The following is a 23,594-nucleotide window of genomic DNA, read 5'->3' as shown; positions in this document are numbered from 1 at the left end:
GCTACATAATCAGAGAGCTCCTCTATGTCTCTTTTCATGTAGTCCAGGGAGGTACGTCTCAGGTCGTTCACACCAGCATGGACAATGCCTGTGTCATATTTGTACTTGCCATGGAGTGACCCGAGTGCTTGTGTTATGTGGCGGATTCTAGCGCCCGATAGGCAGCTTACTGTGACCCTCTCCTTGTTCAGCCTGGTGAGTGGGACGTCAGTGTGTCTGACTATAGAGTCACCTATGACAAGTATGTTTGGTGTTGTATTTGGCCTTAAGGGCTGTGACTGCTTTGCACACTGCTTTTGTGGTTTATGTGTTGCTTGTGGGGTGTCTTGAGGTAGCAGTTGTTTGGGTGTCTGCTTTGGAGGCCTCTGCTGTTTAGGTAAATTTTTACTCAGAGCCTCCGAGTATGTCTTTGTGTGTTTATGTGTTTGATTCAGTGGAGTGGTAGCATTATGTGAGGCTGGTTTTGTGGTGTGTGTAGTTGCCTTCTTCTCCTGTCTGGTCTTGCCAGTCCTGAGTTGAGAGAGCTCAGCCTCCAGTTTGGCTAAATAGCTGCATCTCTCGCAAGTATTTGTGTTATGTGGGAGGAGGAGAGGGTTGTCTGTGTACATGAGGCAGTTATAACATTGCCTCAAGATTCCCAGATTCACCAGCTGGACCGGAGAGGAGATTTTGACAACTGACCTTTGGACATGCTAGAATAATATTGGGAAATCCTTAATTGAAAACAAGGGCCAGTGGGGAGTGAGGGTGTAGTGCTTTTAATTTTTAGTGCTGACTTATATAATTGCTTTAGTGAGCAAGTGCTAGGTAACTTGAGTGCAATGGTTTACAAGTAACTAAATGCAAAAACGACAAACAGTAACTTTCTTTCAAGTGAAACAAGGAAATAAGTACAGTAAGCAATGCAGATATCACCAGTGATCCACAGAAGCGCTGAGAAGTTGCGTATTAGGTGGAATTAGCTTCCAGGGAAATAACAAGCAAACAAACAACAAGCATATAAACAAAGCTAGATTCAGTAGGCCTGGATCTAGTCTATGCTAGAGCAAACAAGGTGAACCAATTTCAGTAAGATACAGTTCAAATATTCAGGCACTATAAACCTTTAACCAGAAAATTCCCAGCTCAGAAGGGCAGAGTCCAGCCTCTTCTCCTACAAGAGTGCAGACCACGAACCTTCTTAATGTAAAATAACTGGCCTGAAGCCCAAGTGCCTAAACCAGAACTAATACACTTGGACACTGGGCTCTCAATCAGCAGTTCCCAACTTAGAAGGATGAAAGCTACCTGTCCTGCCACCACAGTGCTTGCCACAAACCTTCCTAATGTAAAACAACTGTTCTGAAGCCCAAGTGCTTAATCCAAAAGACTTGAATGATAGCTACACTTTAATCAAGTTACAACCAAGCAGTAATAAATACCATTGAATACTTTAGAGAATGTCTGGATTAGTGCTCAAGTTACACAAACAAAGCTAGATCCAGCAGGCCCGAATCCAGTCTATGCCACAGCAAACAAGGCGCACCAACTTCAGTAAGGAACAGTTCAGATATGCATGCACTATAAGCCTTTAACCAGAAATTCCCAGCTCAGAAGGGCAGAGTCCAGCCTCTCCTCCCACAAGAGTGCAGACCACGAACCCTCTTAATGTAAAATAACTGGCTTGAAAGCCCAAGTGCTTAAACCAGAATTAATACACTTTTAGAATAACAGACACTGAGCCCTCAATCAGCAGTTCTCAACCTAGAAGGATGTAAGCTACCTGTTCTGCCACAACAGTGCAGACCACAAACCCTCTCAGTGCAAAACAACTAACTGGTCCGAAGCCCAAGTGTTTAAACCAAAAGGCTTAGAATGAGTTACACCAAGCAGTAATAAATACAATTGAGTATTTTAAGATGATGCAAAAGTAAAAAGAAGTAGGTAAAAACACAAGTACAGTAAAAGCAGATGAAATTTTTTTTTTTTTTTTTTTTTTTTTTCTGAACAAGTGCTGAGATCAAAGAAACAGATTTGAGTGCTGAAACTAGAAAACTGGCTAGTTATAAGAAATAAACAAGCTAGAAGGCTTCCCTCAAACACAGAAGGACTTGGGGGCTCAGAAGCCTACAAATAGTCTGTACCACTTAACAAGGAAGGCAGGAAATAAGCTTAATTTTTTTTTTTTTTCTATTTCCCAGATGCTCTCTTTGTACACAGTAGGAGTGCCTGAAATCAGAATATGATCTCACTGCACTCAGTTGAGTGAGCAAATGAGATGGGCCCAGAGGCAGGCTGAGGGGCGGGCAGTTTCAATGCCACTAAGATTAACACCAAAACAAAAACAGGGCAGGTGGGTGGGAATAACTGAAGAGCAGAATAACTTCAGATAAAAATTCCTTCAACACTCCTTCATACACAGTTTAAATCAATTTAAATACTGTATTTTTCAAAAAAAAAAGTGCAGAAAAAGGTACTTAAATTCTCTTATACGTCCAGTTGAATATAACCAAGTTTTTAGCTGTCCAAGCTGAAGTTTTAAAGCAGGAATTATTTCACATGCACCAGTTTAAATATGCAAGGACAGGAAGTCAAAGAATGTGGCTACCCCCACACCTGTAATTACTAGCAAATAACAAAATTCAGCCAACACTAGCTTTAGTTCAAGTTACTGAAGAGCAGAATAACTTCATAACTTATTTATTTTGTAAAGAATGAAAAATCTGTGTGTACAATGAAAATAGGTGTAAAGGAGTTAAAAGAAAGTACAATGAAAATAGGTGCAAGGAGTTAATGGAAAGTGGAAAGAAGGCTAAATATTTATTTATTTATTTCACATTTGTATACTGGGGTGGTCCAATGGGGTGGAAAAAGTCCCTTTTCAGCGGAGGCCCAGGGAGAAAAGCTCTACATTAAGAAGAACAAACAATAACATTACAATCAAAAACTGCATAGGTACACATGTCTATAAACATAAAACTTCTAGTAAGAGAGTCAAGTATATTTACAACTTATGGAGGCATGCTCCATATCCCCAAAAACTTTAAATCAGGAATGTAACAAGTAGATACTGCATTGGGAGAATGTCAATAACAAAAATTGGAAGAGTTTAAATCTTAAATTAGCATATTGAGAATTCTGATGAGTAGGTAAAAAAAGGGGGGGGGGGTCGAGTAGATAAGGAGTGAAACATTTTCTTTCCATTTGAGTCTAGCAAATAGGTGGTGAGGTAAAAGCTAGTAAATATTAGTAAAACAGAAAGTAGAGGAGGCAGGCAATATAAACTGATAGGGAGGAAAAAATGTCAGGGTGAGTCTAAGTGACAGACATTATGAGCTCAGAGTTCTACAGCAGTAGAGTCTTCTTAATCGATTAGAAACAGAACAGTAGAGCAGGTGTAGTGAAACTACTCAGGCATTACTGACAAATAGAGAGCTTAGAGTAATACAGTAGTGTTGTCTAGTGATAGACAAAAAGTACTGTAGAACAGGTGTAGTGAAACTGTGAACGCTTGTTGGAAAAATGGAGAGGGGAGGGGTATAGTAATGGAACAGGGGATGGGCTAGTAAGAGGACAGAGAGAGTGCAAAGATGTAAGAAAAATTAATAAGGGCTTATGCATGACAAAGTGGGTGAAAAATGTAGCTAAGAGAGGAGGGATAGATATCCAGGGGTTGGTACAAGAGCAGAGTCAATTGTTGGTGAGGTGTTCTTTCAGTGGTGTTTTAAACTTTAGCATGTTGTTGGTATTGATGATAGTTTGGGGTATGGAGTTCCAGATATTGGATATCTTGTTTGATATAAGGGATTCTCTGTGGATCTTGTTTGATTTGGTTACTTCTAAAAGAAGTTTGTTGGTTGTTCTTCAGGATCTTTTGCTATTATAGGGACGAATAAGGTCTTTTAGGGCTGGACAGTTGCTAGGATGATGAAAGAGATTGTGTGTAAAACTTAGTTGGTTGAAAGTTAGTAGGTTTGGTAGTTCCAACCATTTTAGTTGGTTCAGTCAGTTGCAGTAATGTGATTTCTTTGGGAGGCCAGTGGCAAATTTTGCTATTTTGTTGTAGCATGATTCCAGCTTATTTAGGTCTGATTTCTTAAGATTAGTGAATATAGGTGAGGCATAAAGAAGGGAGGAGTGTGCGTGTGCATTGGCTATGGCTTTTCTGGTGGTATTAGTGAGGAAAGGTTTGACTCTATAGAGTAAGCCTAGTTTGATGTGTACCTTTTTGATGGTAGTAGCTAGATGCTTATCAAATGTAAGATTGTTGTCGATAGTAATGCCAAGGAGTTTGATGTATTCAACAAGTTCTATTTTAGTGTTATTAGTGGAGCAGATTATCAAGGTTGAATGTAGACGGTGTGTTTTTTGTCAGTGAAGAGCATGAGTTTAATCTTATTGGGGTTGAGGATAAGTTGGTAGTTGGAGAGGGTGAAAAGGCTTAAGCATAATGATTCAGAAATTACAAAATTCACTTTTGCAAGAAAGAAATACAGGAACTTGTTGCAATATATGGGGTAAGACACCTTATTTTGCAGGAGCGGGGCAGAGTAATGAGTAAAACTAGAGATGTAGTAATTTAATTAAAAACTTATATATTTACAGAAAAAATGTGCTTGTTGAATTCAGTGTTATTAGGTAAGCACAGTAATATTGCAAGGGTATAGGATTTCTGAATAAAATAAAAAAGAAACCCAATATTGCAAGAGTATAGAATAAAAAAGAAAAGAGTAGCTTATTTATTTAATTATGCTTGTTTGTTTGTGTATGTTTATTTATTTTGGATTATTCAGGGGTGAAATTTAAACTGGATTAGTCAAGGTATTGTATATATAATGATAGAATAGTGGGATTATAACTGATTATCTGATGGTACATGATTCATAATTAAACTTATTTTATGTTTTACTTATATTTAAGGTAGATAAGTGGATTGACAGTTAGTGCAGGGAGAATGGTAGCACACCAATGGAGAAAAGCCTGGTTCTTGAAGGACAAATTTGTGCTCGGTCTGTATTACTCTTAGTGACCCTAAGATCTCCCAAATGGGAGCATAGATTTATATAAGCACATCTTGCTTTTATGAGTTAACTAGCTAAGCACTACAGAGTCGATGACAGATTGTATAGCTCATCCTTTACCTTACAGGATTGTAAATTAGTTACTCAATTGTTTGCAGGCAAGGTGGACTTCATCAGGTTGTACTTGTATTTGTTCTTGACAATAATTAAGATGAGACATGGGATAGAACTGACGACCTTAATATTGTTGTGTTTTTGCAGATACTTTCAAGTCTGTGCCTAACTTCTTATGAGATATACTCTAGTCTATCTAAGCTGCTTATCTTTTACCTGGAGATCCTTGTCCTCAGAATTATCCACCTTTGGGGGCGTGGCCATGATGGCAAACTGCTATCAGCACAAAGTCTTCGCTCTGCTTTATTTTTTTTTCTGACAAGATTTTATTATACAAATTAACAAAAACTTATTTTCTTATACATTTTGAGTATTTTAAGCAAATGTGGACACTTGTTTGAAAGAACAATCAAGTTTTTATGGTCTTTCTTTGATGTTTTCCTCTCAGAGGTTTTAATAAATGTTATGGCAGAATGAGCCACTCAACAGTGAACTCACAAGATGACTCAGTGAAAAATTAACTATAGTCTATAATAGGCAGTATCCGGGAGGTTTCTATTAAATTTGATAAACTCGAGATCAAAACGGACAATATAAGAGAAGATTAAAAAAAAAAACAGAAATGGTAAAAGACATCACAAAAAAATCTGGTCAGATCTCAAGAATAGAAGACACATTAAATGACCTGGATAGGAAAACGACAGAGAGTGAGAATCGCACAGAATTCTTGTTAAAACATAATACTTTGCTTATGGAAAAACTAGAGGACCTAGAAGGTAGATCTAGAAGAAATAATATTAGGATATATGGAATACCAAAAAAGGAAGAAGAAGACAATATGTTGCAGTTTTTAACTAAGTGGATGCCTAAAATTCTAAATCTACCAGAAGCTCTCTCTTTTGGTATTGAGAGAGCCCATAAATCTCTTTCAACTTCTTTAAAGAAAAATCCTCCAGTGCTTAGCTGTATTATTGCAAAATTTCTCTCCAGCCAAGAGAAGGACCTGGTACTGAAGACTGTTTTGGATAATTCTCCAATAAATGTAAATAACAACACTATCATGTTTGACAATGACTATACTGCATCTGTTATGACCAAAAGGAAAGCATGTATTCCATTCATAAAAGACTTAAAGAAGCTAAACATTAAGGCTCAACTATTTTTTCCAGCCAGAATTAGGATCTTTTTACCAGAAGGTCAGAAAACATTTAATTATCAAAAAGATCCAGTGCACTTTCTCTCAGAAAAAGAAAAATTTTGATAAATCAGAAAATATGGATTGAACTCTTGACAACTTAAAGAGACAACAAGAAATGGTCAGTCTTTAAAGAACAAAAATAGTAAAAAAAAAGAAATTAAAGAAAAGTAATGTTGCTTTCATCTTCTATTTTGCCTAAATAGATTTGTCACAGGTATTCAATTTTGTCATCTATTACAATTCATCACCAAATACAAGGTAAAACAAACAAACAAAAATAGTTTATCAAAAATCTTTTCTACAGTATCTGAAATAGTGTATATATGTTATTATTACTATTACTTATAAGTCCCTTTATTATTTTATTTTAATTCTGTCTAACATTATTTTTAAACATAGAGAGTAATGTGCATGTGATGGGGGGGTATTTTGACAGTATCTGAGACAGTGTATATTTATATTAATATTACTATTACTTATAAGTCTCTTTATTATTTTATTTAAATCCTCTCAAACATTATTTTCTAACTTAGAGAGCAGTGTGTATGTGTGTGCGGGGGCTATATATTAACATGTTTAAGTAATCCAAGTAATTTATACATATACTTTCTATACATAATTTCAAGTAATCTGGGGTTTTTTTTTTGTTATTCTATCTGGTGAATGTAGTTGTATGTGATAAGCTTTATCTATGTGCAGTGTGTGTTGTGTTGAGTGTTTTTTGCTGCATGAAAATCATTTATATGCATTACTTCACTCTCTTATTCAAAGAATTGGAGATGCTATTGACTGTTTTTTTAAGTAACTGCTACTTTTCTGTCCCTTTTCCCATCTAGGGTTAGTTAAATTGCTTTAGAATGTTTTTTCCACATACCTAGAGCTGTTGTTCAACTTATAATATTCTAGATTCCATGTTCAAGCTGCTTGTGCTGTAGGAAATACATTTTGAACTTTAACACTAATTTACAGGAAGTGAACTTTTAGAATGTTAGAATAAGCAGCAGAAACACAAAAATAGAACACTTACAATTAATCTAGTTACTTTTAAAACATATCCATATAGTTTTTAAGCTCATTATCTTTTTTTTTTCAATAATTTTTATTTTTGTTTTACATTTGCAAAAACCATAACCATTCTATATTTACAAAATGACCATATTTGCATGTTATATATTGTGGATAAAGTAGAAACATGTAGGTCATACAACATCCCTAATTACAATATATACAAAGATGCTTTCCCAATTAATTTCGTTAGTCTAAAAACAGCACATACAAAAATGATTCTACGTCCATAGTTAAGCTGTGTACTCATGGGAATACTTCCAGTTCATTTAAGATATGGTGTACCTGATGCTTTGTGCTAAGATGTTATAGGACTGTTCCCAGATTGCTCGGGCTTTCATATTTTTGTTTCTTTTGTCCAGTACTATTTTATGTGCTAGTAGATGTTTAATAGCAGATTTCTTGAATTCCTCCCAAGAGATACTTACAGGATCTAACCATTTGCAAGCTATATATAGCTTCATTAATAAGAAAATCGCTATAAGTGGGTTAGCTTGTTTTCCTGAGATGTTGACCAGAAGGATGTGTAAAAGAGTAAATTCCCATATTAGTGTTGATGCTTGATACCCCATTTTTTTCTAGTTGTAACTTAAAGAAATTCCAAAGCTTGAAAATGCATTTACAACTCCAGAATATATGTATTTGGTCTGCAATTTGGTCTTTACAGTGTGGACGGTATAGGGACTTAGTTGCATTGAATTTGTGAAGAATTGCTGGGGTGAAATAAGCATAATTATTAATCATGAGTTGCGTGTAAGAGAGTTTTTTAAGTGGAATAGTTTTCAATGTTAAGTTGATTGCCTTTTCTATTTGCTGGTCATCCATATCAGGTTTTAATTTTCTCCAGTAATTAGAGAAGAGAAGTTCTTTATGGAATTTGATTTCCCCTATCATTTTGTATGAGTTTGTTATTGTTTTCCTTGACATTAACATAGTCTTCCAAAGTAGGGTACAGTTTTCAATGTCACTTTCAAGTATGGTAAGGTTTTGGAGGTAACTGGAACACACCTCTTTAATTTGTCTTAAAATGATTATATATGCTTTAGGTTAGTTTAGATTACTTCTTAATTCATGAATTGTGCTATTGAGGAATGGGTAGATATCTTGGATTCTCTTATGCTTTAACCGAGGGAAGGAGTCTAGGTATAGCATCTTGTTATTTATTTTTAAGTTAGGATTTTTATGGAGGGGTTGTCGTATTAACATAGCTTGTCCAAGGTTTAAGGAGTGAAAACGTTTTTGTGTTATATTTATAGAATGTTTTAGCAGCTCTATTATGTTAAAGGCTTGTAAATCTTTTTTATTTAAGAAGGGAATCGCTTTGAGATTGAGATTGATGTCTAGTGTTTTTATATACCTATAGTATATTGTTACCCAGGCTGGTGAACCAATCTTTCCCGAGGGGTCATATTCTGCTATTCTCAGTATTCTATTAGTGTTGATAATAGAGTAGTAGGTTTTGAAATCTGGCAAGTTCAGACCCCCTTTGTTCCTGGGAAGTGTTAGTTTTTGATAGGAGATTCTGGTCTTTTTAGGTTCCCATACAAATTTTGCTAGAAAGGTATGAATTTGTTTGAAGAATTTATTATGTATAGTTATCTGAGATGTCATAAATAGATATATTAATCTAGGTAGTATGTTCATTTTAATTATTGATACTTTAGACAAAAACGGTAGCTTAAGGTTATTCCATCTTGTGCAATCTTGTGTTATGTTTTGCCATTTAAGAGTTATGTTATGTTATGTTGGTAGAATTCCTTGTTATTCTGGAAGAAAGTAATCCCCAGGTATTTGGTTTCTTCTTTTATTTTTATTTTGTCTAAGAGAGGTATTAGGGAGATGAGCCTAGGTGGCCTTAAGGAGAATATATTAGTTTTATTAAGGTTTAATTTGTAGTTAGACATGTACGAGAATTGTTCAATTGTGTTCATTATTTTGGTCATAACTGAGCTTGGTGTAGTAAAGAATATGTTTAAATCGTCTGCAAATGCTGAAAGATGAACTTTGAAGTTATGTATTGAGGGGGGATTATGATATGTATTTTGTTTAATATATAGAAATATGGGTTCTAGGTATAGGTTGAAAAGAAAGGGTTGGGAGGGTGGCCTAATGGTTAAGGTGTTTGCCTTACAAACACAAGGTGCAGGGTTTGAGTCTCACAAGGGATAATTGGCTAAGCTTAAAATGGCTCGCAAGGACAGTTAGCTTAATACTAACCTATGAATCTATGAACCTATGATAGCGGGCAGCCTTGTCTTGTTCCATTTTTTATCTAAATTCTTTGACCATGTTTTCTTTATATATAGGGATGTATATGGATTACTATAGAGAATTTGAATGATCTGTATAAAATTTTTAGGTATGTCAAAGTGAGGTAACGTTTGCAGCAAGAATTCAAGACTGACCCTATCAAAAGCCTTGTGGGCATCTACTACCATTGTGAAGATGTTGGTATTTCTCTGATTTGCAAAGGATATTAACGCTTCTAATGTTAGCTTGTTGTCACTGGTCTGTCTACGTGGTGTAAACCCAGATTGTTCTGGAGAAATGATTTTCTCTATCAGATTTTTAACTCTATTTGCGAGTATTGAGGTCAGGATCTTGGTGTCTATATTTAGAAGAGAGATGGGTCTATAGCTATCTAGATTTTAGAGTCAGCTTGGTCTTTTAATATAAAAATAGTTTTAGAGGCTTTAAAGTGAATATCATGTATGTTGTTACTTATATAGTTCAGCACGTGGTATAATAATTTGGCAACTAGTGGACTGAAGGATTTATAAAATTCTGAGGTAAGACCATCTGGTCCTGGGTCCTTGTGTGGTTTTAGATGTTTAATTGTTGTGGTTATCTCATTAATGGAAATGGGCTCTGTTAGTTTTTTTTGTTGATCTAAGTCTAGTTTAGGGAATGTTAGTTTTTGAAGAAAAAGATCCCTATCCTCCTTCGAGGCTTGTAGAATTTGTTCTCCATATGTTTGAGTATATATTTGCTCAAATACTTTGATAATTTCCTCATTTGTTATATAGTTTTTCCCTCTGTAATTTACTTCTGCTATAATTGAGGTGGATTTTTGTTGAGCGATAATTATGGCCAATGTCTCTGGAAGGAATTTGGTCTTCTGCGTAATTGGCCAACTGTCTTGTCTCATAAAAAGATAAATTTTTGTTCTCGAACATATATAGGTCTCTTTGTAGTTTTAGGCAGTCCATTTCCATTTGATTATTAGGGTTTCAATTCTCTCTCACGTTGTTCTATTTTCTCCTTTATTTTATGTTCCTCTTTCAGTTGGATTTTTTTTTATTATATGCTGCTTTTTTAATGAAAGTTCCTCTGATTTGTGTTTTGGTCCTTGCCCATTCTATATCCATTGGTGTTTGGGAATTGAAGATATTTACAAGGGATGTTTTTAATATATCCTCAATCTCTTTTACTACATCTGTTTTGAAGAGCAGATTAGGATTTAATGACCAGTTATTAGCTCTATTGCTTAAAAACCTTTTTTTGTCCCAGTTGATACTCAGTGTAACTTTGGAATGATCCGACAGAAATCTAGTGTGTATGACTATTGTAGGGTCCATGTTAATGAGTATGTCTGAGAGTAAAAAGAAGTCTATTCTCGCCCACATTTTATGGCATCGGGAGTAGAATGTGTAATTCCCAGTTTTGTTATCTTTAGTCTCATATTTAAAGGGGTCATATAGTTTGAAGTCTCGTTTAAGTTCATTTAAAGCTATTGTAGCTTGTTTATTATGTAGTTTGGTCAGGTTTGATTTATCCTTTTCTGGGTTTTGATATGTGTTCCAGTCACCACCAATCATTAGATAATGATCTTCCAGTTGGTTTAGAATTGGGTACAGTGACATGAAAAAGAGATGTCGGTTGCTACAAGGTGCATATACATTTAACACCATTATGGGTTTTGGAAATACCATGTTAGTTAATGTTACATAGCACCACCTTCCCTCTTTGTCATCCTTAGTTTCAAGTATTTTATCCTGAAAATGTTTTTTTAATTATTATGGCTACCCCAGCACTGTTAGTTTTGTCCCCAGTAGCTATAATTTGTCTTATCCACTTTTTTTCCCCAATATCTGTCCATTTCTCTGAAGTTAAATGGGTTTCTTGTATTAAAATGAGATTGGCTTTGGTTTTCAGGGCTAAATGCAAAAATAGTTTCCTTTTTTCTTTATTTTGTAGTCCTTTAATGTTCCACATTTCAATTTCCCACATTTATGTGATAGATATGCTTGTTTTAACTGATCTGTATATTAATTTGGATTTATGGTCTTTGTATGTGTTGTTATAGTGTGTCACTGGAAAGCATCTAAGTATTCATAGGTTCATAGGTAGGTACTAGGCTATCTGCCCGAAGGCATTTATAAGCCTAGCCAGAATGTGTTGGCTTTCACCTCCCCTTAGATTAGTTCCCTGTGCCTCTGTCCATTCCCGTCCCTACACAGTGCCTACCCACTATAACCAGGGACCAGGAATAAACAGGGGAACAGAATGTGATTTTAATATGTACCATAAGATTCCCACTAATATTAAATTGTGTTTTTTCTTTACATGTAAGTTTGTGACATGGTATTCCCCTTATGATACTATATACAATACGGACAAAGCTTAACAGACTAGTTCTCTACAAAAGCACTGCTGAGTCATATCCCTAGTCTCAACTTTAAACTATTATACCATTAGAGTACTGCAGTTAAAGTACAAAACATACAGCTTATAAGTTTATGATCTATTCCTCCTAAAAGTGTGTTTTTAAACAACATGTTAATGATCAAATTCTCAATTTGATAAGGCAAAATATACAACAATGTAACCTATATTTTAAGCCAGACATGTCATATTTAAATGATCCTTCTCCATATATTTCTCTTACCTTCCCTCTTCATATATATATATATATATATATATATATATATATATATATATATATATATATATATATATATATAAATTACCTAGCTTCTGTGTTCAGGCATTCTTCTGTAGCAATCTATAACAAACTCAGAATGCATTATTGGCATCTAAATAGAAGTGGGTATATGAGGGGAAAAAAAGGTTTGCAAGCTTAGGCAGGTATATATACTGTTAAGACTTGCTTGTTTAGATTATATTTATATCTTCTGCAGTCAGCTAGGTTGTATTCATATTGTCATATAATTCCTCTCCTCTAAACTGCTTAAACTCTCATTCCTGCAGTTATTCCAGTTAAACATCATTATTTCAATCATGAACCATTTACTTAGTCTGGTTCTGCCAGACTCACATCCAGAAATTAAGATTGGATTCTTTATAATAAGCTTGTATTGGAGAATCAAAATCACAATTTTGTTTTGGTAAAACAGTACCTTATTCTTCTCATTCTTCAAAGTCATTTTTGTAGGATTTACTAGTCATCTTTCAGTCAGTTGTTGTCTTATTAATTGTTTTATGTCAATTTTTGTGATTTTGAGTCATAAATCCCTTCTTGGTCTTGCTGCACCTTCCTTTCAGGTTGTTTTGGTTTCATAGTGGAGCTTTTGAGCTCAAATGGAGACTATTTTAACATACCAGATTCCTGGGAAATGGTGTCATCTTATATTACATGCATCGGAAATGGTAGTTGAATTTTAGTTCCTACCCGGTTTTCATTTCCTTTTCCTGTGTTCCTCATGGCTCCAATTGTTCATTTAAGGACCTAGGCAGCAAGGGGAATCTCTCAGGGTGTGGATCCCATCAAAAACACTCACAATTCGGTCCAATTTTTACTCAAGGGTCGTTTTTAATTTCCAGCTATTTTATTTTGTTTCTGGAGGTGGAATCTGCTTGAAAACTGACAGGAAAGTCTCTTTTGCTTCCTTGGGGTTAGAAATCATGTATTTAACATCTTTTACATTGAAAATTAGAAGGTTTGGGTATTTCATCTGGAACTTTATTTTCTTTTCTATCAGAAACTTGCAGTATGGAGTTAGAAGTTGCCTTGCTTGCCTTATCTGAATGGGCAGATCTTGAGCAAAGGAAATTTTATTATTATTCCAGGTGAGTGTCCCTTTCGTCTTTGCTGCAAAGAGTATTTTATTTACATCTTGATAGTTTAAGATTTTGGCATACACAGGTCTTGGTCTGAAGGATGATTGAGCTTCTCTCAGAGCTCTGTGGGCTCTCTATTATTATTTGTTGTGTTGCTTCAGAATCATTTAGTAAAGATTTTAGTATGAGTTTGATAGCTGGTATTAGATCAATGTGTGACACAGTTTCAGGGATTCCCCTTATGATAATATTGTTTCTCCAAGCTCTTGCTTCTAAATCTATTATTTTTGCTTGTAGACTTTGCAGCTGTTTGTCATGGGAATCAGTTATCTGAGATATAGAGTTTAATTTTATTTCATTTTCTAGTATTTTTGCTTCAGATTTTTCAATTCTGGTTAGGATTTGATTAAATGAGTCTCCAAATGTTTGAAACTGTGTGGATAAGTCCTTTATTGCTTGTTAAATGGGCAATAAAGCTGTTTTTATATCGTCCAGGCTAGCTGGCTGCTCTGACTTGGTTTTATTTGCAGGCTTGGTATTGTCAGATTGCTTATTTGTCCTCTGTCTTTTTGGAATTGTGTCTTTGTCTGGTGAGGCTAGTATCAAAAACTTGATTTCAGTTGTTAAAGTCTCCATATTATTTTCTTCTTTTGACATCTTGCTTTTAGCCAAGTTTTGCAGACTTTATGTATGACTGCAGGGCCACAGCACCACACGGCTACAGATGATTTCTAGAATCTTAGTTAATCCTTTTGTTTTAAATGGAAGCTGTTGCTTTTTTCCCTTCTTTTGAATGCTGTTTGTTGTCTGGAATAGATATTCAGTCGTATTTATTTGATTTTTAGTCTGTGCTGTCTTCTGGGTTTATTATAATCCGGGGTATTTCAGAGAGCTAGGTGCTTGCAGTGCTCACAGAACAGTGGCCATCTTGAACTCAAGCTCATTATCTTTTAAAATGTGGAATAATGAAAGAAGAAAAGTGGGAAAGAAAGAAAGAGAGAAAGAAAGAAAGAAAGAAAGAAAGAAAGAAAGAAAGAAAAACAAGACATCTGCAGACTTAAAGGCACCTGGCACTAATCTCTTTTCAGTGACATCTTGTGGCCATCCTAACTATAGTTCAGTGAAAATTGTATTCCTTATATGAGTACAGTGTAAATATAATATACTCATGCAGTAAATCACTACAGTACAGAGGAATATGTCATTTATAGTGAGGAAAATGTTTGTTTAAAACAATATTAATGGTTTAATGTGCCATGAAAGAATATGAAAAATGAATATAACTTTAATAATAACGAATTACACAGTTACTGCTATGCAGAATACTTCTGATAAACAAATAAGTACTTATTACTATAATGGAATTTCCTCTACAGTTTCTCTGGTTCTGTAACGGACTACTTGCTATATTGTACACACAAATATTTATATACTGTCAGACACACAAGTATTTACACACTGTCAGACTGGATTTTTGATTATTCAGTGGAAACATTTCAGCACTTGGCATTGTGAGTCCTGATATTTTAAAAGGTTACTTTCCTTAACTGATCCATCACTGTCACTGACCTAATATATTGTTTCCTATCCACATTTCATTTATGCAGGTACAAACCATTAACTTCTTTGCTAGCTATGTCTTATGTTTCTGATATTTTCTAACTTTTGCATTGTTCAAGGGCTATCTGATATTTTCTACCTGGGCTCCCTCAGAATACCAATTCTTCACACGAATAGCTAGTTCCATTAAATAAGATCTAATAAATAAAGTAACTGATCTGCTTCTTGCAACATACAGTGGCACACCTAAAGGTTTAATCTCATAAAAAATACAATAAACACATTGACCATGGGTGATCCATAGATAATGGAAGACCTTTGATATAATACAAAGAGGTAGTTATGCATCAAGGCTATTGGTGGAATACAGAACACTTACAAATGCATAGCATGAATGAAGTTGATAGCATAGTAAACAGAGAATGACATGTGTCATACATATCATCTGACAGTGTATTAAAATATTGTTATAGAGAGCTATTAACCTGAAAGTTGGTAAGATATAGCTTAAGCATCTGTACTTAAGTAAATGATGCTACATTGCAATATTATATACATAAGGGCATCCACATGCAAAAACACACTCAAATTGAAATATATATATTTACACAGACCACACTTGTCTAATCATAAGTAAGGATTCTACAGATGTATTCACACAAGGTATAACCAACTGTCTACAAAAACTAAATACCCCATAACCTTTTGGTACTACGTCAGTATACAGATGACCCAATGCTTTCTTTGAAATGCAATTGTGAAATCTAACACCTGATGTGATATCCAAAAGAGTTGTGCAATGCAACAAAACTGTGAGGTTAAACACGGGGAATGTTTTATTACTACAATGCAAATGAAAAAAGGAATACAGGAAGCTAGCATATCTTATATGGAATAACACACCTCTGCACACTGGTTGCTATAAAATTATTTTTTTTATACAAAATGAGTTTTACAAACATTTGACTGGGAACTACTAACAGTGATTATAAACTTGCTCTGAGAGAAATATATTTATTTGACTTCTATATAGATATTTATTTGCATATAACAGCATTTATATACATTACTGTACTTAAAATTTAATATAAGCTGATTTTTTGTGCTATATGAAGCAGTTTAGAGGAGAAGATGCTTAAAACACCTCAGTCTGCTCAATGTCTGTTGCCTTAATTACTCAGAGTTACTTCACTAATAATTGGAAAATAATATTAATGAGCAGATTTAACTCTTTGAAATGTTTTGCATTTGTTAGTGAAATATAATTTTATTTTATACTAAACTGACTCTTAAATCATTTCAAGTATTTTCCATCTCCCATTGGTATGATGAATACTGCACATTTCAGAATATGTCAATGAAAATTATTATAAGAAATTGTATACGTAGACAAAATGTAAAATATAATCATAAAAGAATGCTTCTTATACAGAAGGTAGATGTTAAATGTATATTCCAAGTACTAGAGGAATTGATTGTAACATATATACATTTATAATGCAAACAAATGTTTACTTAAAAACACTCACTCATTTATATATTTACTCTCATGCATAGACTCCTTCAGTTCATTTCTGCTCAGACAGTACAACTAGCACTGTCAATTTTACTCTCCTCTTCAGTTTGGCCATACTCTAACTTTGACTTACTAGACAACACTGTAAATCAACCCGGCTGATTGATTCTGGCATTGTGATGACATCAACTGGTCTGGCCAGCATGGTCTGTTCCTCTGCTCTACCCTCAATTCCCACCCACCCCCACCTCATCCAAAGATATACCCCATCTAACCAACCTCCTCCATTAAAACCAGTCATTAGTACAGGTAGTTCACACCCACTCCACACCCAACTAAACATGCCTCCACTTAAACACCTACACAAATTTACCCTACAAACTTTTGCCACCACTATTCAAATAATCTACTATTACTTAACTTCATATGAAACTCAACTACAATAGACCTTCCCCCCACCTTCACAAGCAATTTCTCAAACCCACAACTCCATGCCTCCTAACTTTAAGATTGATCCCAACCTCTATAACACCACAGCCTTTGGGTACTATTCATTTAAATTCTTGCCAGCTAGCTTAAACTCTCAAAACTCTATTAAATATGCAAAACTTATAACTAAAGTAGACAAACTTCTTTTCCATATTAACACACAACTAAAACAGGCTGGGGATGTTTATCCCAACCCAGATCCCATGCATACAGAACAGAAATCTAAAAGTCCTTCCACTGCATCTCCCAAAAACTCATTATTAACCTGCCATAGTAATTCTAACCTTCTCCTCCTTAACATGAATGCCAGAAGCATACTGAACAAAGTACACCAACTGCATGCCAATCTGTCTCTATCTTCTTCTTCTTCTTCTTCTTCTTCTTCTTCTTTTGGCTTTTCCCAGTTAGGGGTCACCACAGCAGATCACCTGTCCACTCATGATTGGCAGTGGAGTTTTACAGTGTCGAGTAGTCAGCCCGGCGCCCAACCATTCACAGAAGGCAAACACATACATGCACTCATGCCTAGGGCCAATTTAGAGTGTCCAATCCACCTAAAGCATGTATTTCGGATGTGGGAAGAAACTGGAGCACATGGAAGAAACCCACGTGACCACAGGGAGGATGTGCAGACTCCACACAGAAGGCACCCAGTCAAGGATCGAACTGGAGAACCTCTTGCTGTGAGGTGGCAACGCTAACTGCTGCACCACTGTAGCTGCCTCGTGCCAATCTGTCTCTATGCTCACCAGATATTGAACTAGTAACCAAAACATGGCTAAAACCAGACAATAATGATAATAAAATCCCACAACAGGTCAGAAAACTCAAAAGGGAATGTGATGTAGCAATTTTGTATAAAAAACACCTTAAAGTTGAAACTTGGGATCTAACCATCCCCAACTTTGCCAACTCTGTACTAATCTGTACCAAATTAAAAACTAACTCCAACAAATTAGTTAACATAATTGGATGCTATATCCCACCCGGCTATAATATATCCACACTTGAGGACATACTGCACTGAACCTCAAATGCACTACCACAGGAAACTATCATCATGGAAGACTTCAACATTGATTGGCTTACATGCTTCTCTGAAAATCCCACAAATCAAATCAACCTCCATGGATTTACACAAGTCATCCAATAACCCACAAGAATTGACAAATCATCTAAGAAGCAATCAATTTGTGCCTGGATATTGACAATAGTGACAAATAGACCAACCCTTTCCTACCAGTCTGGCTGCCTCCCAGGAGGTCTGACTGCCATCCAATGTTCCTACTAAGACATCATATTTACCAAACAAAAAATACTGCATACTGTCTAATATGAAACAAAAGGAACATTAATCCCATCAACTTCATAGCTACTCTAAAAAGTTGTAAGTGGACACCACTTAAGTCACTAACCCTAGTGGAAGTACAGTTCTTTTACACCACCTGCTTACATATTTTGAACTCACATGCCCTTCCAGAACTATTAGAATCAAAAGTAATTTTGCACAGTGGTTAAATAAAGAAACCAGGTCACTGCTCAAAACTAGAAATAAAGCATGGAAAAAGTGGCATAGAACTAAGTCTAAAGCATCAAAACAAACATACCTACAACAAAGAAACAAAGCAAAGAAATCAGTTAAACTGGACAAGATTAATTACTACCACAATATACAAATAAAGCATCAAAACAACCCACAAAAGGTCTGGACTACCATTAACAACATACTCCTTCCTGGTAAATTCAGCACACCCTCCCAACTAAAACAAAGAACAATGAAAATATAAATACTCAATTCAATAAATACTTCACAGAAATCATTCTGGTGCAGCTACTTGTCAAAGCTACTCAGCCTCTACTGAATCACCTAAATCATATAATAACACCACCACCTCCAGATTTCAACCTGTCTCCATAGATACCATAAACAATTCTTAAAAAACTAAAACTAACAATGCTAGCTTCTGATAAATTCCTAGCCAATTTTCTGAAAATTGCCTCCAAGGCAATAGCCTACCCAGTAGCCATCCTAGTTAACAGATCTATTTCTAAAAATGTTATTCCTGAAATCTGGATAATATCCTAGATTATACCTCTACACAAAAGAAGAATTCCACAGAATTGACCAACTATCACCCAACTGCTACACTTTCCCCCTTATCCAAAATCATAGAGAGGTGTGTATATATGCCCAAATAATACAATATCTTCACACTCAGAAACACATGTCCAACACACAACACACCATCTCATAGCACTATCACTGCTCTAATGTCCTTTACCAATACAGTTAACCACCATAGGAACAATGAAAAATTCATGTCTGCTATCTTTCTTGATCTTTCTAAGGCCTTGACGTGGTCACTCACAGTAAACTAATTAAAGTGCTCTCTGAACTAAATCTTAGTCAATCCTCAATTACTTGGTTCTGAAGTTATCAGGCAGACAACAGGCAGTCCATTGGCATCAGGACCTCTCACCCTCCTTACAGTTATTCTATGAGTTCCCCAAGGTTCCATCGTAGGTCCCCTGCTTTTCTCACTTTAAACTAACAATCTCCATACTTGTACTCTAACATGGTACTGTCATACAATACGCAGATGACTACACACTAATCTGTATTATACCTTCCCTACAAGAAGTCCATGCTATTACTCAGGACTCCTCTCTTTCAATGGAAACATGGCTTACTAATTCCCAGCTAATCCTAAATCCAAATAAAACTAAACTTCTTTTCCACCCTACAAGATCTTCCACATTAAGCTCCTTATTTACCATAATGTCTATTAATAAAACCATAATCTCTCATGCTACTGACACTAAACTCCTAGGAGTAGAGATTGACAAGAGTATGAAGCTTGATATTCACATCTCCCAGACCATAAAGAAAGTGCACATAAATTAGGTGTTCTTTACCAAAATAAGCAATTTCTTACAACACAAGCAAAGTCCACCATTGCGCGCACACATCTCATCAAAATTCTTTTTTATGCGTCCAAATTCTTACAAACCTTAGAAGGACTGACATAGTTAAACTCTCCTCCTGTTACAACAAAATAGTCAGGTTTGCCACTAATTCACCCTACAAATCACATCACTTTACAGCTCTCAAGCAACTCAGTTGGCTAGAACTCCCCAAATTCTTACTCTACAACCAACTTACTTTTGCCCACAAAATTCTGTATCAACCAGAGAAAACCCTGTACAAAAGCTACTACTGCTACACAGCAACAACAGATCCCTCTGCTGTAACAATAAAGCCAGCAACTCAGCAGGTGAATCCCTCTTTTCTAACTTCATACCAAAAGTATGGAACTCACTTCCCAATGACTTAACATCCTAACCTGCTGGAGGGATAGGTTCCTGACCCAGAGACTCCCCAGACTCTGGAATAGACTGCCCATACATGTCAAGCAGAGCGCCTCTTTGGCCCTCTTCAAAAGGAACCTTGATGATTGGATGGGAGATAGGAAATTCACCCCGGGGATCATGTCAGTCACCCTGCTAGACAGGGGTCCAAGGATGTAAATACTGTGGGAAGAAATAGCCATGGAATGGTTATGGCTAGGCTTGTATAGGCCCTAGGGCCTATAGCTTAGTACCAACTTATGAACCTATGAAACTTCCTTACTACAATTAAAAAAAAAACATTAAAAACACACCTAGCTAACACTTGAATCTGCACCCACACAACTCCAACTCCTGGTTAATCCAACACAATCTCCCAACCTAATCTACCCCATTCTCAATTTCTCTGTTATCTCTATTACCAACTTACTTCGTACAGTATTGGCAGCTCTGATTTCTCTTTCTTGCTCTTTTAACATCCATATATAGCTTTACATTTCTAACAAATATTAGAATCCAATGAGTTCACTATGCTTCAGTTGTCTGTCATACTATTTTTAATAGTTTCCAAAATACTGCCTAGCACAAGCATGCTGAGGTGTTATTTATGTAACTTTAGTTTCATTTTATATTTTATTATAGGTTATCTAACACCCAATTTAAATTCTGCATTTCTAATTGTATATTTTATATGCTTGTATAGTGTCAAGTATTTGTAATTACTTCTAGTGGAGCTTTTCTCCCCAGGTCTCTGCTGAAAAAAAGAGCTTGTGTCCAGTCCAGTTAGACTTTCCCGGTTACCAAATGTAAAATAAATAAATAAATATTTATTCTCTTAACTGTTAATATGTATATCAAACATCTACTCATAATTCACAAACACATACACAAAATTATATGTATACACATCCCTGTAAATATATTATGCATATATAAGCACATAAAATATACCCAAATATGCATTTTTAAATTGTAGCACCTTTTAATTCTACTTCCATATGTTGACTTTTACTTTCACATTTTCACCCCTGCTATTAAATGAATTTTAAAAGTGTTATGATGCTTGATCTTGATATGCATTGATGTTGTGGTGTCTATAGTCTAATGTGTTCTAGGTGTGGTCAGTTTTATTTATTTCCTCCGTATACATTCTTAAATACTAGGCTATTTATAGTAGCTGCTACAGCAGGATTAATTAGAAGAAATTCTGATACAAAATGTCTTGATTAAATAGAGAAATCCGAAATGTATTATTTGTTGGATATTTTTGATATATTCAGAAATGCATAATATCATTCTTTATTAACATTTCCAACTTTATATTTCTATGATCTTAAATATTAATATTTCTCAGATTCATAATTTAAATTGTTTTCCTTTTAACATGACTTCAGTGTGCTCTAAACAGATGTAATTAATAATATTGCTTTTAAACTAAGAAGCAGGAGCAGCTGTTTAGCTTGGTGACATTGGGATGGGTTGATTGATATTTTATTTGTATGATTATATCATCAAATCAGGTAATTTTCGTTCCATGATGTGCAGTTTGAATGTATATACGTTTGAAATGTATCTGTCCATAACAATAATTAGTACTTGATTATTATATTTTAAGCTAAGTCATCTTAAATCAGTGCATTTACATGTTCTAATTGTCTCTCATTAAACATCAATGGACTTAATAATCCATTGAAAAGGAGTGGCTTAAACAAATATTTAAAACTGCATAAAGCTCACATAATTTTCGCACAAGAAACACATTTGTTATCTGAAAATGTAGACAGATTGATGTTAAAAGATTATTCAACTCTTGTGAACTCTCATTTTAAATCGAAAATGAGAAGCACAATTATCTTTGGAGAAATTCATTACCTATGCCTAACATATTAAATACCTATTCAGATAAAACTGCATGCTGTGTTTAGCAGTGGTAGAAACTGACAAAAAAAGTTAAACTTTTATGAATTCTTACTGGATACCTGGAACTGGAGCCAAAGCTGTTAAAAGATATTTAGATATTATAACCTTATATACAAAAGGTGAATTGATTATTGCAGGAGAGTTTAACTGTATTCTTTCTAGTAAAGACACAACTGCTGATAAGGTTCCTAAGCTATCCTCAGTAGATAAACACTTAGTTTTGGAAATGAAGCTACTCCAACTGGGCATCAACACTCCACTTTGTAACTGGATTCTTGACTTTCTCACACACAGACCTCAGAAAGTGCGCATAGGAAATAACTCCTCAGATAGCATTGTGCTTAACACTGGAGTTCCACGAGGATGTGTACTAAGTCCCTTGCAGTTCACCCTGTTAACAGATGATTTTACAGCCAGGTACAATACAAATCACATCATCAAGTTTGCTGATGACACAATGGTGGTGGGCCTCATCAGTAATAATGATGAAAAAGTGTATAGAGATGAGGTGGAACAACTGATTACCTGGTGTGGAAATAACAACTTAGCACTAAATGGAACAAGAGAAAAGAGATAATTGTGGACTACAGGAAAAATCACAAGGAACATTCTCCCCCTCACCATCAATGGGGAAACAGTTGAAAGAGTGAGAAGCATGACGTTTGTGGGAGTGCACATTGATGAGGACTTGTCTTGGAACACAAATACAAATTCCATAGTCAAGAAAGTGCACCAGAGATTGCACCTTTTAAGAAGGCTGAGAACGAATCTCCCATTGACAGTTCTCACTATCTTCTGCAGAGGTACGATAGAAAGCATCCTGATGAACAACCACGTAGTATGGTATGGAAGCTGCTCTACCTCTGAGCACAAATCCCTCCAGAGAGGGCTGAAGACAGCCAAGAGTTTCATTAAGACCATCTTACCACCTATCTGTGACTTGTACATATCCAGATGTCTCAGCAGGGCCAGAGGAATAATTAAATACTGCAATCACCCTGCTTACAGACTGTTCCTGCATCTATCATCTGGAAAGTGCTTCTGAAGCATATGTTGCAGAACTACGAGATTCAGGAACAGCTTCTTCCCTAATGTCATTAGGCTGCTGAACTCTAATAACCACTACACTCCATGATGTCCAACTGGGTTAGTTGAAGCTGTCTCAAATTATGCAAAAACCTGGTTACCAGACTCACCTAATAGTGCAATATTCAAGATGACTGTAACTTATAGGCCATCTAGGGCAATAGCAATACAGTAAAATATCTCTTCTTTTAGTGCAGTACATGCAAAATCAAAAGTTATCCATAGTGTAATACTCTAAGCTCCATAGTGCAATACTTCAGTGTTCACAGTGCAATAC

The 23,594-nt window shown here is 35.4% G+C and overlaps 1 protein-coding gene across 3 annotated transcripts in view; it reads right to left on the bottom strand.

Moving 5' to 3' along the window:
* CLSTN3 (calsyntenin 3) overlaps positions 1-23,594 on the bottom strand; it is a 1,069,180-nt gene that overhangs the window by 614,069 nt on the left and 431,517 nt on the right. The window lies entirely within an intron of this gene.

The sequence above is a fragment of the Protopterus annectens genome, chromosome 8.part0 (assembly GCF_019279795.1).
Source record: "Protopterus annectens isolate FY-2018-M chromosome 8.part0, PAN1.0, whole genome shotgun sequence".
Classification (NCBI taxonomy): domain Eukaryota; kingdom Metazoa; phylum Chordata; order Ceratodontiformes; family Protopteridae; genus Protopterus; species Protopterus annectens.
This window is presented reverse-complemented; position numbering and strand designations above follow the sequence as displayed.